The sequence below is a fragment of the Jaculus jaculus genome, chromosome 18 (genome assembly GCF_020740685.1).
Source record: "Jaculus jaculus isolate mJacJac1 chromosome 18, mJacJac1.mat.Y.cur, whole genome shotgun sequence".
NCBI classification, from domain to species: Eukaryota; Metazoa; Chordata; class Mammalia; order Rodentia; family Dipodidae; genus Jaculus; species Jaculus jaculus.
The window spans coordinates 57,702,321-57,720,739 of record NC_059119.1 but is presented as its reverse complement, the minus strand read 5'-3'; the positions used below and the strand labels follow the sequence as shown (position 1 = coordinate 57,720,739).

Sequence of the window (18,419 nt, the reverse complement as noted above, 5' to 3'; positions counted from 1 at the left end):
TCATCAAGAGAGTGTGTAAGCTATATAACTATGCTGTAAATGATTAAAGATACTAAATTAAATGAGTTTTATTGATTCTGGAGCCAATATATATACATGATCACAATATATTATTAAATAAAAAATATTTGTAGAGTATTGAGTTTTTAAATAGTGAAAAAATGAACTACGTATATAGTATATCTCTGTATCTTTTTGTCTTATATTACATTTTTATATGGAATTCAAGTGATGTATGTTAACTCAGGGCAATAAATATGGGTAGGAAAAGGAACTTAAAAAGTTTTTGTGTATTTTTTACTTATTTGAGAGCGACAGGCAGAGAGAGAAAGAGGCAGAGACAGAGAGAGAACGGGCGTGACAGGGCCTCCAGCCACTGCAAACGAACTCCAGACTCATGTGCCCCCTTGTGCATCTGGCTAACATGGGTCCTGGGGAATCGAGCCTTGAACCGGGATCCTTAGGCTTCACAGGCAAGTGCTTAACTGCTAAGCCACCTCTCCAGCCCGGAATTTTTAACTCTGTGTATATCTCTGTTATTTAGTTTGCTGCGTTGAGCATGTAATGCCTTTAAAGTATTTCATGGAGTAAAGCACACAGGAGCACTGCTTCGTATGTGAATCAGGAGACAAGTTTGTTCTCTCATGCGTTGGCAACTTGTGTTCTGGTTACAGGAATGCAGGTCTAAAGGGAGTTCTGGAATTTAAATTCCTACAAAGCTTCATGGTGTAAGTTTTTTTTTTATTTCTTTTTTTTTTTTTTTTTTCAGCAGGCGTAGCCCAGGCTTTTCTGCATTGGTTTTTCACTACCAAGTACTCCTTCCTGCTAGCTGAGACGCTTTACTGAGCGAGTTTCATCCCATGGCCTATGAAGGAAACAAAACCTACCCCTCCCTTTGGTCCCTCAGTGTGAGAGGAGTCACCCCAGCTTGAGTGATCTACTTGTTTTTCATTAGCAAGAGCGGAAATCACAGAGACGCACCCTGAAATCACTCTTGCTTTAATTGGAACAGTTGGCAAAACTGATCATTTCCCCATCCCATTTCATGTGCTGCTTCAAGGAGTTTACATTCACTGCCGGCCACCATGATCTACAAGTAAGAAAATGTGGCTGTGATGATATCAGGAGTCCATTCCTCAGCAGGCCTCCACTCAGTGGTCGGCTTTGTGTTCTCCCAGGCAGTCCAGGGAGAAGCCTGCCTGATCAAAGGTGTTCTACGCACAGACAGCTGCCCAACTTAATTAATAAATGCTGAGCAAAGCATCTGCTCAAGGGAGTGAGTGAGACTCCAGGAAAGGGATACGGAAATGAGAGGAAATGCCCTGGCCTCACATTCTTACAGCCTGGAGACCTAGTGGCTGGACTAAAACCCCAGCAAACAGTTTGACATTAAGTCTGGAAGTGGCTCTCCTGGATGGCTTGCTGGGTTTAGGATAACGCGGTAATTGACGTGAAAGGCAAAGGCAATCAGCTGGTGCAATGACATTGTTTGGAATTTGTGCAATTTTGAGTCAGTATCAAATCAATATGGCTATTTTATAATCATGTCCATGGTGTAAAAATCCATCCGTCCGTCCGTCCCTCCCTCCCTCCCTCGCTCCCTCCTCCCCTCCCTCTCTCCCTCCACTCATTCACTCATTCACTCATTCATTCATTTCACACGTGTACAGTGAGCACTGTCTTCTAGCCAAGCCCAGGGTCTGTGGTGTGCATCCAGAGCAACTCGGTGTGATATGAAGATGGGAACAGTGAGACAGAGGAAGTTTATGGTTCACAGATCAGGGCACAAAAACAACAACAACAACAAAAATAAAAATAAAACCCTTGAGTTTCTAATTGCACACTAATTTTGAGTCCTTTGAAGCTCAGTCATATTCCCACCTCAGGGATTTAGCTACCATCACTTTGGGGAAAAAATTTACAAAGTTAAATGCTTAATTTGTCTCATTTGTCTCTGGACCAGATTTCTCTTTTCTGCTTTGAAATTCAGCTGTGTTGATGCTTGACTGGAAAGGAAATCATAAACCTGAAAAGTGTCCTTAGCGCAGTCTCTGCACATAAAGAATCTCGGAGCAGTGCACTGAGGCAGTTTGGGGATTTAAGGAAAACATAAGCAGTTCTTTTCAGGAACTAACCGAGTCCTGCAAACAGCAGTGAGGTCCCAAAGGCTGTAGGTTAAGAGCAACTTCACCACAAGTCTGTGGTGGTGTCGGTGAGATCCTGTGACATCAGTGAGAGATACTGTCAAATCGGAGCTCTGCGCCGTGGCGATGGCTCCTGCCTGACTCTTCTCAGACCCCGTGTGTGAAAAGCCAGAAGCTGGGGGTGGGGGGGGGGTGGCAAGATGAGAGCCTCGGCAGCGAACGACAGAGCGAGTTCTCAACAGCACGGGGAGATCCAGAGAGAAAAACCTTGCCTCAGATGAGGTGGGAAGGCAAAGACAGAATGGATCTTGTTCTCTGACCTGCACGCACATGCAGTGGCACATGCTTGTCCCCCCAAAAGAAAACAACTATCAAGAGAAAAGGAAATAAAAATAAAAAGTTTAAAAAAAAAGAGAAAAGGGTACTGTGTAAGCGGTGCTGTGTAGCTAGGTGGCACGCAGGCTCAGTTTCCCTTTTCTTGGAGTTTACTGGGTCCAGCTTCAGCTACAAAGTCAGCCCAGTGTAACTAGCTGACTAGATGGAGGGAACTTTTTAAGAGAAAAAGATTGTCTTAAACGAGTTAAATTTAACATGCAACTATCCTGAGGCAAATCTGTCTTATAGACGTAAATGACGTTTTACAAGGAGGGAGTAGAGATGAGCTAAAAGATAGGACAAAGAAAGAGAACTGAATGGAGAATGGAGAGATGGCTTTGCAATTAAGGCACTTGTCTGCGAAGCCTAAGGCCCCAGGTTCGATTCCTCATTATCCATTTAAGCCAGATGCTCAAGGGGGCGCATGTGTCTGGAGTTCATTAACAGTGGCTAGTGGCCCGGGGAACACACATTCTCTGTCTGTCTCATAAACACATAAATAAAATAGTTTTTAAAAAGAAAGAGAACTGAAAGAGGAAGTTTATTTGCTCAGGACAGGAGCAGTGAAGAAAGGGGGGCCTTGCAAGGCTGGGGTGCAGAGAACTTCTCTTGTCACTCTTGCTTCTATACAGCCTGATTCCTACCCATCGCCTGTGTTCTAAAGGCGCCCACGTAAACCGGCTATTTGGAACGCAAATGTTTCAGGCCCAGAGGATGCATTCATTCATAGGAAGGATGTTATATAAATGCCATTTATTCTACCAGGCCACCTAATCTACTCCACTGTTGTCCCTGGCTAACCACCACACGTTTGCACTTGATGATATTAGCAAGCTGTCGTTGTAACGGCAGTAACCAGACCCCCAGGTGAAATACAGTCGACTAGGCTGTTGCGCCCGGAGGTAAGCAGCTTTCACGGGAAGAGGGTGAACATGTCTGAAGAAAACTTCTGTGGCTCCTGCAACCCTGGGGTGGGGAGTGAACGTGCTGGGTTTGAAGTGGGAATGACAAGCTGACCTCACAGCCACACCCAGTGTCGTCTGCTCATCGTGGGCAGCTGTCGGGAGTAAGAATGACATCTCCTTGGAGTGTCGCCATAAATATTAAATGAGCATTTTTGCACAGGGTTATGGGTTACACATTTTTAATTTTTTTGTTCATTTTTATGATTTATTTTTTTATTTCAGAGAGAGAGAGAGAGAGAGAGAGAGAGAGAGAGAGGGAAAGAGGCAGATAGAGAAAGAGAGAGAATGGGCGCGCCAGGGCTTCCAGCCTCTGCAAACGAACTCCAGACGCGTGCGCCCCCTTGTGCTTCTGGCTAACGTGGGTCCTGGGGAACCGAGCCTCGAACCGGGGTCCTTAGGCTTCACAGGCAAGCGCTTAACTGCTAAGCCATCTCTCCAGCCCATGGGTTGCACATTTTTAATAATGCATTAGCATAACATAATCTATTAGTACGTTATTGTTGCCAGTATTATAACTATACTTATGTATGCCTTTCCATATGCTGCCCTCTCCTCCCAGAGAGATTATTAACTTGGGAGCAGAGATACTTGGATGAATCTTGAACTACAGTGAACATAGGCACTGTATATATATATTTCACTTATTGACATTGGTTTGGGGGCATTTGCATGTAAAAACTCTGCTCTGATTCTTTTAAAAACAATTCTATTTTTTCCTAATAGAATTCTAATACATGCCTTAGGATTAGCTGGCCATGACCGGGTACTTACTCTGTCTCCACACAGTGCAAAGGGAAGAAAAAAGGGGAAGAAAAGGGGGGGGGGGTAAGAGAGAATTCCCCAAGCTACTTAGACAAATGGTGAAAGTACAGAAAGAGCGAAGGTTCGTTCACGGAGCGCGTGGGGTGGGGGAGAGACTGCACGTGGGCGAAGCGTGCCGGCAGAAGGGGCGCTGGTGGTACGCCAAATCCGTGCAAGCGAAGGAAGGTGGCGATGGCCAGACAAGACGTCGGCTCGTGCCACACGCACGGCGCGTCATCTGCTTGGAGCAGCTTGTCCAAGGCAGCCAGGCCTGCCCTGTGTGGCACGTGTGCCCCATTTGGGAATTTCTACCGAAGAAATGCCTTCCATAGGCACAAGAGGCCAGCAGGATGTCTTTGAGAAGCCGAGTCCATGTTGCTCAGGTAAGACCACTGTGCCCTCCTCCTCCTGTATCTGTGGGACCCGCTGGTTCTGCCACCTCCGGAATTTGTCATCGGATGCCAGGTTCCCTTCGAGGATTAACAAGGGACAGAAGCAGATTTAGGACAAAGTGTCTAGCTCTGCTAACGAGCAGGGCTTTCTTTCCTCCCCGTCATTGTCAACACTTTGCTCCTCTGTGTAAATGAACCTACTTCAGCATTTCTTTCTTCCTTCCTTCCTTTCTTTCTTCCTTCCTTCCTTCCTTCCTTCCTTCCTTCCTTCCTTCCTTCCTTCCTTCTTTCCTTTCTTTCTTTCTTTCTTTCTTTCTTTCTTTCTTTCTTTCTTTCTTTCTTTCTTTCTTTCTTTCTTTCTTTCTTTCTTTCTTTCTTTCTTTCTTTTTCAAGGTAGAATCTCACTCTAGCTCAGGCTGACCTGCAATTCACTGTAGAGTTTCAGGCTGGCCTCGAACTCATGGTGATCCTCCTACCTCTGCCTCCCGAGTGCTGGGATTAAAGGCGTGTGCCACCATGCCTGGCTCTACCTCAGTGGTTTAAAAAAAAAACAACTTTATTTATTTATTTGAGAGAGACAGAGAAAGAGAGACAGAAAGATGCAGGCAGAGAGAGGGAGAAGATAGAGGAAAAGAGAATGGGTGGACCAGGGCCTCTAGCCACTGCAAATGAACTCCAGACGCATGCACCATCTTGTGCATCTGGCTCACGTGGGTCCTGGAGAATCAAACCGAGACCCTTTGGCTCTGCAGACAAGCACCTTAACTGCTAAGCCATCTATCCAGCCCTACTTCCAAATTTTGTATACATTGTTTACTCTCTCTTATTTTTTGTTCCTTTGTTTTAGTTTTGGCATAGGGTCTCATGTAGCACAGGCTGCCGTTAAACTCACTACACAGGCAAGGATGAACTTGAACTGGATCCTCCTGCCTCTACCTCCCGATTGCTGGGGTTGTACACCTACCATGCTTGATGTATGTAGCCCTGTGAATAGAACCTTGGCCTTTGCACATGCTAGGCAAGCTCTCTGTTAACTGAGGTACACCAGTAGCCCTAGTTTCTCCTTTCTTGCCCACCTTTAATCCCAGCACTCGGGAGGCAGAGGTAGGAGGATCGCTGTGAGTTCAAGGCCATCCTGAGACTACAGAGTAAATTTCAGGTCAGCCTGGATTAGAGTAAGACCCTACCTTGAAAAAACAAACAAATGAAAAACCAGCTGGGGAGATAGCTAAGTCAGTCAAGGCCTTGTAAGCCTCAGGACCCAAGTTCAATTCCCAGTACCCACACAAATGCTGGGCACGACAGCACACACCTGTATTGCAAGCTCTGGGGAGGTGATAGAGTGTCCTCCTCTGCCTTTGCATCCACACACACAAGGCACACACGTCTACACACGTGTATGTATGTCACTCATGCACGCACGCACACATAACACACATACCACGCCTACATAAAATGAGAAGAAGAAAAGAGGGCTGGGAGACGGCTTAGCTGTTACAGTGCTGGCCTGCAAAGCCAAAGAGCCCAGGTTTGATTCCTCAAGACCCACTTAAGCCAGACGCACAAGGTGGAGCACGCGTCTGGAGTTCATTTGTAGTGACTGGAGGCCCTGGAGCACCCATTCTCTCTCTTTGCCTCTTTCAAACGAACAAATAAATAATAAGAATAAAAAAGGGCTGGGCATGGTGGCGCACGTTTTTAATCCCAGCACTTGGGAGGCAGAGGTAGGAGGATTGCTGTGATTTCAAGGCCACCCTGAGACTACAGAGTTAATTCCAGGTCAGCCTGGACCAGAGTGAGACCCTACCTCGAAAACCCAAAAAAAAAAAAGAACAAAAAAGGAAAAATGGGATTATTTTGAAGGAACTCCCACAATTTGCTTTTCACTTGCTCAGCTCTGATGATTTCCATGTCAGTCACGCCCTGAGCAACATTACTGCACACGACCGCATTGTGTGGCATCCTGTGCGACTGTTATCTTCTGGTCACCTACTTTGGGCACCTAGACTGTTTATGCCTTCAATCAGTAAAAAAAAATGTGGAAGGAAACGTCCACATACTTCTGCGATCCATGTTCTTTTCTTGGCATATATTTTGAGAACAGGAATTGATGTTTGAAAGGGAGCACATGCTTTAAAAAGCTTTTGCTTCATACTGCAAAATTGTTTTCCTCATCTGTGTTCTCACCAGCAGACTGGTGAAGGTGCCATGTTCTTTTTATTATTTTTTAAACATTTTATTTATTATTTGAGAGAGAAAGGGAGAGAGAGGAAGAGGCAGAGAGAGAGAGAAATAGAATGGGCCCACCAGGGCCACTAGTTACTGTAAACAAACTCCAGGTGGAGGCACCACCTTCTGCATCTGGCTTACGTGGGTCCTGGGGAATTGAACCTGGGTCCTTTGGCTTTGCAGGCAAACGCCCTAACCGCTAAGCCATCTCTCCAGGCCCCATGTTCTCTCTCTCTCTCTCTTTTTTTTTTTTTAGTGCCATGTTCTTGATAGCATTGGAAATGATCATCCTTGTCATCTTTGTCAGGTTTACAGATAACTAATGACATTTCATTACATCATTTGTACTCTCTTTGTAGGGAATCTGAAATTTTTTCTCATGTGGATTATTTGCTAATATTCTTTTCCCAGTTATGACTTATAAATGCCATTTATATGTTAAGGCTACTTACCTTTACCCATATATTTTACTGCTAAATCTTATTTTGTTACTTGTGACTTAATTTTGTTTATGGCAGGGTTATTTTATAGACATACAAATTTTATATTATAATATTATTTAAATATTTCACTTCCCCTTATTTATGGCTTGTGATTTTGTGATCACTATTAAAATATTTTCATGATAAAATAATTTAATCATGACTAACATAATTTTAATATTATAGAACCAACCATTTTCTGTGTGGTTTTGTCTTTACACTTAATTCTCTTTATTCATTTTTCAAATTTTATTATTCTCAGATTTTTGTTCTCAAATTAACTTCAGGATTCCTTTTTTTTTTTTTCTTTTCTTTCTTTCTTTCTTTTTTTTTTCAAGGTAGTGTCTCATTCTAGCTCAGGCTGACCTGGAATTCACTATGTAGTCTCAGGGTGGCCTCGAACTCACGGTGATCCTCCTACCTCTGCCTCCTAAGTGCTGGGATTAAAGGTGTGTGCCACCACACCTGCCCAGGATTTCTTTTTTGACATGCTTTTAAAAGCTCTTTGAGATTTTATCCAAAATTTGAGCACCTATATGATATATATGTGATATGTGTCATGCCAGTATTGATTATATAAATTAGATAATGTATTCATACACATATGCATACATAATATATATTAACATACATACCCATGTAGACATATAAAATACATATTTGGGGAGAGTTGATGTCTTTACAACACCAAGTCTCTCAATCTAGAAAAATAATACATATTTTTTATAATTTTATTCTCCAATTCTATTTGTCTATTTATTTATTTATGAGAGAGATTGAAAGAGAACAGCAGCACTGGGGCCTCCAGCCACTTCGAATGAACTCCTGCTCAGGCGCCACCGTGTGCATCTGGCTCATGTGGGTGCTGGGGAATTGCACCTGGGTCCTGTGGCTTTGCAAGCAAGCGCCTTAACTGCTAAACCATCGCTCCAGCCCTAATAATCTATTTTTATTTTCTCAGTAAAGTTTAATTAACCAGTGTGTGTGTGTGTGTGTGTGTGTGTGTGTGTTTAGCTTCTCGCTATTGTAAGGGAATGCCAATCTAACTGGCCCCACAAGCTCTGGATTTTCCTGGCTCTGCCTCTGGGGTGGTTTGAATGGGAATGCATGTCTCCCATAGCCTCATGTATTTAAGCTCTCTGCTTAAGCCTCCAGCAGCCTGTTGGAAGGGGTGTGTCACCGGGGCTGGACCCGACTCCAGCTCGAGGGTGTGAGAGAGCAGCTCTGAGCTCAGGCAGGCTCTGTGCTGCCTGCTGGCTGGTGTTTGGCTTGCTGTGGGTGTTTCTCTGCTCAGAGGGAGGTACGGAAGCAGCCTCTTCCACCACCGATGGAACTCCCCCTGCCTCTGTGAGCTTGAAAGAGAGCCCATTCCTCCCCTGCACTGTGTCTGGTCGGATGTTGGTCCCAGCAGTGTGGAGCTGTCTACAACAACCTCCCGTTGTTGCAGGATCACAGAATGTGTTGCTTGGCATCTAGCTTTGCGTAGGTGCTGGGGAATCAAACTCAGGTGCGAAGAGTAGGCTTTCAAGAAAGTGATGTCTTGGCCGGGCGTGGTGGCGCACCCTTTAATCCCAGCACTTGGGAGGCAGGGATAGGAGGATCGCTTTGAGTTCGAGGCTACCCTGAGACTCCATAGTGAGTTCCAGGTCAGCCTGGGCTAGAGTGAGACCCTACCTCTTAAAAAAAAAGAGAGAGAGAGAGAGAGAGAGAGAGAGAGAGAGTGATGTCTTAACCACTGAGCCATCGCTCCAGCTCCGGGTAGTCCTTTCTTTGCAAGGTTGGAGAAAAGTGTCATTACAGACCCTTCAGTCACATTCCTGGTCCCAGGGAAGAGGGTGTTGATGCTTGCTTCATAAGCACATTCGCAGTCTGCCGTTGCTTGTGAACAGCATTGGTGACAAGTCTCCTTGCTGCTGACACTGTTAGTCATTAGTTTCCAGAAGTTTCTCTTCTCTCTGTCCTTAACTGCTGTGGCTCACAGGGCATTGTATTCATGTGTGTGAATGAGGCCATGCGCATGCCTCAGGACACGTGGACGTCAGAGGGCTGCCGCGGGTGCCCGCCTGCTTTCTACTTTATTGGGAACAGCGTCTCTTCATTGCTGAGCACTGCATGTGACAAGCTAGCTGGCCTGTGAGCAGCAAGATTCTCCGGGTCTCACCTCTCTTCTTGCTGAGGCAACGCCAGGATTCTAGCCACCCTACATGGGTTATAGGGACCCGAACGTAGGCAATTAGGCTTGCATAGCAAGTGTCTTACCTGCCGATTCATGTCCCCAGACCAGCAGTTAGTTTTAAATAAGGTGATGGATAGGGGCCATTAGATCATAGACGGTTCTGTTACTGTAAATACAATTTATACAGCTACATCGTCTTTGGACTGGTGAGCCAGCTTCCTTTTCTGTTTGTGAATGAAGATTGAGTCGCCAACCTGAGCAAGAGTCCCTTGTAACCCAGGAGGCATCACATTTTGCTATCTAGAATTTATTTCTATTACTGTTTCTGAATTCTTAGTGATAGATCTTGATAATTGCAAGGTTGTTTTTTTCCATTTAAACTTTGGGCTCTCACAAGTTAGCAACAAACCCAAAAATATGGCAAGATTAAAGTCCCTCCCTCCTCTGTTATTCTAGATAACATTATCTTAACCATGGAGGGAGAGTTCTGGTTTAATTATCACCACAAATAATCAGACAAAAACCTGGTACAAAAGACTGCCACACATGTCCTATACTGAGTCAGATTACACTTATTAAAAATCAAGGCTGACAGTTGAACAGGCTAATCATAATTCAGAAATCCCCTGGGGAGACTTTAATCTTTTTTTTTTTTTTTTTCCTTTGGTATGTTCACATTCTCAAATAAGCTAGCCCTGTCATATCGCTCCTCTTTCCAGAAGGATGTGCTCTGGCACTCTTTGGGGGAAGTGTCACCCATATTATGCGAAGAAGAGATCGGGTACTGAAGGTCAGGCACCCTCCAAAGTCAGATGCTGCAATGGCACAAAGAAAATCAGCTCAGATGAGAAGTGTGAACCCTGCACATCAAGGTGTGGGATAGCTCGCCCGCTGTGCAAGCCACACAGAAAACAGCAGGCTGTTCCCACTTCCTAGCACGACCAGGTGGGGTTTGGATAGTAAGACCTCTGCGGACTGTGATAACTTCTGTTTCCACTGCCCTCCTTGATAATCTCAGCTGCTCTGACACAATGCAAGAGATAACTTTACGGAAGTGTGTGCTGGAAGCCACCTCCAGTCACTTCCATGGGCTCCTTAGATAAGGCTGAATGCCCGTGGCTGTCTTCCCTCCCCCGTCTGGCCATTCTTAGATGGGGAGTGACCATTGGACCTCCTTTAAGACAGTCCCTGTAAGTTACGTGGCTCTTCCCGGAATCCTGGGAAAAATGAAACCAACCAGAGGGATGCGTTTCAGGGCCACCCAGGACACACAGAGCGGCTCCCACCCCGCGTGAGCTCCTTGTCCCTTTTCCTCGCTGGTGACGAGCCCCAGTGAAAACCTGAACCGGGAGGGCGAGGGACCGCCAGCCTCCAGCCCCCTACACAAACACCATTCACTTTCCACCGCGGCTGACCTGCCCTCCTGTGTGACTGATCAGTGGTTTGGCATCTGTCACTAAAAGAAAACAAACTGTGGAATGTTTCGCTCTGCGTGCCGACGAGGTGGCTGAGCCAACCCGGGGCTTAGGAGAAGGTTGGCGAGAAGAAGGATCTCTAGTGTCTGGCCGCCGGCTCCCCGCGCGGGGCTGGTCAGGAGGCCCATGTGACTGGTTAAGACGCAGAGCCGGCGCTTGAAGGAAACAGCTGCTGCTGGCATGCTCCAGCCCTTGGCAGCTGGGCAGACAGGGCGCTGGTGTGAGGAGTACGGAAAACCACTCAGTAAGTACCCAGAGACTCTGTGTGTGTGTGTATGTGTGTGTGTACGCTTGACAAGATACCAGCAACTTGTAATTTTGTCTTGATCTTGGTTTTCCTCCGACGCAAGACAGGGAAGATATTTTATTTGTCCTTCTCAATTTGTAGTCTTATTGCCCTCTTTAGAAAGTCTGTTATTTATTTTTAAGCAACACTGTCTTCTAACTTGGAGGATGAAAGACTTGATTCTTGTCTATGACAGAGATTTATTTCTAAGTCTCTAGGATCATTAGGGATCCATAAGACTTAGGTTCACAGCCAAGATTCAAATTACAAAGTAGTGAGTATATGGGAGTGAGCTGATGGCTAAGTTTGATTTTAATCCATTTTACCATTGCAATTTGAGAACAATAGCTGTTTAAAACAACCCGTGAGGGCTGGAGAGATGGCTTAGTGGTTAAGCGCTTGCCTGTGAAGCCTAAGGACCCCGGTTCGAGGCTCCATTCCCCAGGACCCACGTTAGCCAGATGCACAAGGGGGCGCACACGTCTGGAGTTCGTTTGCAGTGGCTGGAGGCCCTGGCACCCCCATTCTCTCAATCTTTCTGCCTCTCTTTCTCTCTGTCTGTCCCTCTCAAATAAGTAAATAAAAAAAAAGTAAAAACAAAAAAAAAATAACTCGTGATTTTATAGTATGGCTGACTTGGCCATTCCTAGTTAAGTTTGAAAACCAGAAGCCACGTGACCATGTGTAACAGTCGGCAATGTTGATAACTGTCAAAATAACAAGCGGATTAGGGCTCCTATTTGGGTTTCGTGCATGCTTCCCGGTTTTGTTCCACAAGCTAACTCGCCCTTATTTCTCCAGAGCAGGCCATCCTTTGTCCCCCCCCAGCCTTGCTTGGGTGTTTCGGGGGATGCTCAGGTCTCCTTTATGAGTTGGATTGTGGAAGTGCTTCCGGAAGCCAGATAACCAGCCGCGGGGAGGGGTGGGGGCCGGGATGCAAAGGGCGTGTGGGGGTCATTGTCACCCTTTCCTAAATTCGTCCAGCAAGAGTTTAGCTAGATCTGGAGAGAGCTCAGAAGTTGGCACCATACGGAGACTGAGCGGTCTTCCAGGGACCGTTGTCATTCTGTGGCCTTCCTGAGAAGGCTTAAGAGGAAAGAGAGAAAATGGGAAGCGGGAGCGGTTGATGATGTCACCTGTGGAAGTGGCTGGCCTCTGCCTCTGGGCCGCAGGGGACGATCAGACAGCTTCCTTTTCGGGATTGCACAGGCAGCGCCAATTCGCATTTGAAGTCTTAGGAGGCCATGTTTTGTGTGTGGCGGCGAGTCCAAGATTCTGGGAATCGCAGCTTCCCCAGGGGACAGACAGACGGCTTGTCCTAAAGGTTCCAGTGGTGCACTTTGCTTGCAACCTCTGCTCAAGGGCAGGCGCCCTGAGCTCTCTTCACTCGGCCCAGGCTTTCTGGAGAGGGAATGAACAGGATCCAGGCGGCTTTCCTCCTCGCCCTTGATCCTGAGCCGCTGGTCAGCCGAGGTGCCGGATGGAAGCAGCTTCAAGTGCTCTCTTCCAGGAAGAAAAGAAACCAGCTTGTGTTGCACCAGAAACTCTTCCCCTTTCACCCCCACTTAAAATACAGAAGAATCTGCGGTCACCCGAGGGGCCACAGGCCCCGTGGGCACCAGCTGACTTGAGGACCTCACTTCAGCGGCACAGGGAGGAACAGGAGGGGTGGAACTGTTCTTCCTCCATGCTCACTTTAGGCGCCGAGCTCTAGGGTTCGTTTCTGGCAGAGTTTCACATTTTCCACGCAAATGATCGTGGAAATGAACTGTCCAGAAAAAAATCATGGCTTTACAATAACAGAGGCTCCCACAATAAAATGCAATGTTTACCTTCAGGACTGTTCTCCGTTCAGAACAGTACACCTATGACAGTTTACAGGGAGGGGTGTAGCTCAGCAGCAGAGCACTTGCCCAGCAGGAACGAGGCCATGGGCTCCATTCCCTATACCCCTCACAAAGCCTATCTAGTGAATATATAAAGAGCAGTCGGTGTGGCCTTTACATTATCCAGTTGCTTTATTGTTTTTTATTGGGGGGGGGGGTTGAGGTAGGGTCTTTCTCTAGCCCAGGCTGCCCTGGAGAATTCACTGTGTAGTCTCAGGGTGACCTCAAACTCATGGTGCATCTCCTACCTGAGCCTCCTGAGTGCTGGGATTAAATTGCACCATCACGCCTGGCCACTTGCTGAAGTTTTTAAAGCCCACAGTCTTTTGAACAGTGCAGTAATAGTTTGGCTTTTAAAATGTTAATAGTAAAATAATACAAATAATTACTTTACATGCAAATAATACATCATATAATAAAATATTGGATAGGAATTACAGAATGTTCATTTTGAAGATGAGGAAATTATGGTACACACACACACACATATATGTATACCATAATAAATTCATCTCAATGCGGAGACAGGAAAGAGAGCTGTAGCTTACTGGGTAATATGAAGAATAATGAGGGCTGGCGGGATGGCTTAACCGTTAAGGTGTTTGCCTGCAAAGCCAAAGGACCCAGGTTCGATTCCCCAGGACTCACGTTAGCCAAATGCATAAGGGGGTGCACATGTCTGGAGTTCGTTTGCAGTGGCTAAAGGCCCTGGCATGCCCATTCTTTCTCTCTCTTTCCCTGTCAAATAAATAAATAAATCAAATATTTTAAAAAAAAACAAAAAAATTGACATTTGGGCTGGAGAGATGGCTTAGCAGTTAAGCACTTGCCTGTGAAGCCTAAGGACCCTGGTTCGAGGCTTGATTCCCCAGGACCCACGTTAGCCAGATGCACAAGGGGGCACATGCATCTGGAGTTTGTTTGCAGCAGCTGGAGGTCCTGGGGCATCCATTCTCTCTCTCCCTGCCCCCCTCTCTCTGCCTCATTCTCTCTCTCTGTCTGTCACTCTCAAATAAATATAACAAAAAAAGAAATTAAAAAAAGAATAATGACCTGCATTCTTGTGCACAGTGTGTGCACCTTTATGGTAACTCTGTGTGCTGTGTAGCCTCTGGCGCTCTAGCTTCGCACTTTTTCAACTTTACAGTGGCGTGAAAGTGTCAGGCAGTCTGTGGAAACTGTGCTCTGAACTTCGAACTTGGATCTTTGCCTCATCTGGTAACTTATCGCTCTATCTTTTCTTGCCACGCTGGGCTGCAGCAGAGGCAGCTCCTGGTCAGCTAGGCTACCAGAAGGGTAAACAGTAGGGATTCCACAGAAGGCTGTGCGGATGAGCTTTAGGTGTGGAATCAATTTTCCTTTATTTTATCTGTGTGTGGGAGTGTGGGTATGCGTGTGCCACGTTGTGCATGGGGAAGTCGGAGGAGAACTTCTGTGATTCAACCTGGAAACTTGGGTTGTCTGAGGAAGTTACTCATTTGTTCATGCATAGAAACAGTGCAACCCTTCACTTTGGATATTTTTATTTATTTATTTGAGACAGAGACATATGGAGAGAGGAGAGGAGACAGAGAGGGAGAAAAAGGGGGAGAGAGAGAGAGATAGAGAGAGAGAGAGAGAGAGAGAGAGAGAGAATGGGCATGCCAGAGCCTCTAGCCATCGCAACCAGATTCCAGACGCATGCGCCCCCTTGTGCATCTGATTTACTTGGGTCCTGGGGTATCGAACCTGGGTCCTTTGGCTTTGCACTCGAGTGCCTTAACCACTAAACCATCTCTCTAGTCCACAACCCTTTGCTTTGATCCTTCCAAAGTGTGTGTGTGTGCATGCGTGTGTGTGCAGTGTGGCAGAGGGTAAGCCTCTGAGCAGGGAACCGGCGGAGAGTGGGAAGGAGGAGGAGAGCTGCGCTTTGCTCTGCTGGCTGGGCTGCTGCTCCTGTCAATCACCCTGCGTCACTTCTCCTTCAGCCTGTTACATATCTAGACATCAGCTGTCTCACTTGTGGGGCTGGGAACCTGTGGTTTTTCTGGGTCATCAGACAGAGTCCTCACAGAAACTTACTTCCTGAACCCTTTCAAAAGCTTCTAGCAGCTCACTACATTCCTTCACTTGGTTAACACCAGGCATAATGAGTCAGATCCCCAGAAGTGGGGCCGAAGGAGTTCTTGGGTCAACCAGGGGGAAATTACGTGAGTCGACCTTTGAGAAAATTATCAGTGATTTTCAAGGTCATTGTAGTGTGGTTAGATAGTTTGGAGATCACACTATTTATGCAAAGGATTTTTTCTGGCGTGCGCGCACGTGTGTGTGTGTGTGTGTGTGTGTGTGTGTGTGTGTGTGTGTGTGGCGTGCTCCTGCTAGTGTGCATATGTGGAAACGAGAGAGTAACTCTGGGCGGTGGTCCTGCCTCCCTTCTTGTTTGGGGCCGGGTCCCTCATCTTCATTGTTCGCTGCTGCATTTGCCAGGCTAGCTGGTTCAGAGGCTTTCTAGAAAAACTCCTGATTCCACCTCCCATGTCACTCCAGGTACACTGGGATTTGCAGATGCCCAAACAGCGACCAACTTTTTCTTTTCTTTTTCTTTTTTTTCGAGGTAGGGTCTCACTCTAGCTCAGGCTGACCTGGAATTCACTATGGAGTCTCAGGGTGGCCTCGAACTCACGGCGATCCTCCTACCTCTGCCTCCCGAGTGCTGGGATTAAAGGCGTAGCCACTGCTCCCAGCCTTGTGACCAGCTTTTTGAGTGAGTTCTGGGGATCTGAATTCAATTATACTTGTGCACTGCGAACTTTATCCACTGAGAGTTTTTTTTTTTTAATATTCATTTATTTATTTAGAGAAGGAGAATGGGTGAACCAGGGCCTCCTGCCACTGCAAACAAACTCCAGACAAATGCACCAACTACCTTGTGTACCTGGCTTATGTGGGTACTGGGGAGTCAAACCCAGGCTGTCAGACTTTGCAATCCAGTCCCTTTAATTACTGAACCATCACTCCAGCCCCAAATGAGAAAAAAAAAAAAATTAATCTTTATTTTCACCTACCTAATGCATCTAAAATCAATTCTAGCTCACTAGTAATCATCAATGCCATCTTCTAACTTAACCACTGGGAATTACTTCTACTGAAAATTAGGGTTACCCCTTCATATCATTGCCTGATTGGTTTCAGATCTCCTGAACACCATATCCCTAACACTCAAAGTCCCTTATGTAAAATAGAGTTACATTTGTATTTAACCCACACATATCCTTCTTTGTACTTTAAAACATATGTAGTTTGTTGATAATGTATGACACAAATGCTATATTAACAGTTATGATTCTATATTTAGGGAATAATGATAAGGACAAAAAAAGGTCGTGTATGTTCCATACAGCTGCAGTTGTTTAGGTAGGGTCTCACTCTAGCTCAGGCTGACCTGGAATTCACTGTGTAGTCTCAGGGTGGCCTTGAACTCAAGCCAATCCTATTGCCTCTGTCTCCTGAGTGCTGGGACTAAAGGCATGAGCCTGGCTCTATTTTTATTTTATTTTCTTTATTGGCTTTTCAAGGTAGGGTCATACTCTAGCTCAGGCTGACCTGGAATTCACTATGGAGTCTCAGGGTGGCCTCGAACTCACGGCTATCCTACCTCTGCCTTTTGAGTGCTGGGATTAAAGGCGTGTGCCACCACGCCCGGCGCCGGACGCAATTGTTTGGAAAAGCGTTTTCAGTTCCTAGTTGGTTGAATCCACAGAGGTGGTGCTTGGCAGGGGGGGGGGGGCGGGGAGGACGCATGACACCTCCAATCCTTGCCGGAATTGCTCATGTCCACGGACACTGGCGTAGTCTGGTGAATGTTCTGTGGAGACACATGAACTGGACTTGGAATTTTTACAGAGCCTACATATCAAACTCCACAGATAATATGAAGCAAAATAAAATGCTTAATTAACTTCTGCAGCACCTTCATAATAGGGAACCAGGTCCGGTGCAGCAGACGTTACTTGTTTTGCTTGCTTGTTTTGCCAGATCGTTCCCATAGAGTCAGCTTCTTCTGCCCTCCACCCTTTGCCTTTGTATCACTTATAGCCCTTGAACTTGACTGTGGGAGTGTCATGTTCTTGTTGCTTTATGGGATTTGGAATTGTTGAGATTTATTTTTTTGCCAGTTCGCATGGCCATGTCTTTCCAGAGTCTGTGGTAGATAGCTTTTGATCTGTGAGCCCATCTTTGTTTTGGAGAAGACCAGCCCCGCCATTTGCATGGGAATTTACTGGCACTGGGCACTTTATTACACATTGTCATCATATCCTGAAGAGGAAGGACATCATTATCGTTGTGTACAGAGAGGAAACCTGACAGAGCTCAGCCCACTCTCTGAATCCAAGGCTTTTTCTCTTTGTTTATGCAATTATTCATAGGAAGACCAGTTTCAGCTATATCATAACCAAATGCTTACATAAGGGCCCTCTGTGGTAAAAGGCATCGTAACTTGTCTTAATTTCCGGTAGGCAGAAGAGAAGTGGAGGACGGAGGTGTGATCTGACATCTGTGGCTCGTTGTTGACGGTATTTCCAGAGCCTATGTCCGTTGACTTCAGAGCCGGCTTAGCCTCAGGCACAACTGTACTTGCTTAGAATGATGTTTTTAATGGAACTTGGTGACATTTTACTCTCTAATGTGGCTAAGTTGAACTAATATGAATATGTCATGATCAAACATCCAGATTTGAGGGGATCTGTTTGTTTCTGAGATACACACACACACACACAAATCAGTTTTCTTTTTCTCTGATGTAAACTCTCCTTACCCTACAAAAGCACGTGCATTCTTAGAAATCCCACTGGTTACAATGTCCTTATGTTCCTGGAGAAAGAGCGCACTCCATTGACACTGTCGTTGCAGCACAATTATCTGATCACAGTTGAGGATCTTAGCTTGCTAGAGCGATAAACTCTTTACTATTGGTCAGCTTTCTGCTATGACAAACCAGTCCCCTGAATAATGGCATCACCAGTCGGTAGGCAAGGTCGTAAAGGTGAGAGCACAAGCTGTGTGGTGACCTAAGTGCAGCGATACATTGCAGAGGCCAGGGAAAGCGTGAGTCAATTGCTCTGTGACAATAATAATTATTATAAGAATCTTCTAAAAAGATACTTTTATTTATTACTTACTTTAGGCAGAAGGTAAAGGAGAGAGAGAGAGTGGGGGGTGGGGAGAGAG

The 18,419-nt window shown here is 45.9% G+C and overlaps 1 protein-coding gene across 6 annotated transcripts in view; it reads left to right on the top strand.

The window, feature by feature from the left end:
- Rasgrp3 (RAS guanyl releasing protein 3) overlaps positions 1-18,419 on the top strand; it is a 106,018-nt gene that overhangs the window by 26,676 nt on the left and 60,923 nt on the right. Inside the window, exon 1 of one of the 6 annotated variants that reach the window (XM_045137589.1) lies at positions 11,017-11,283. The exons of the other annotated variants lie outside the window; for them this stretch is intronic. The gene's annotated coding sequence lies outside the window, so the exon portion shown is untranslated. Of the gene's footprint in view, positions 1-11,016; positions 11,284-18,419 lie in introns of those variants that run through there. 6 annotated transcript variants of the gene reach the window in all.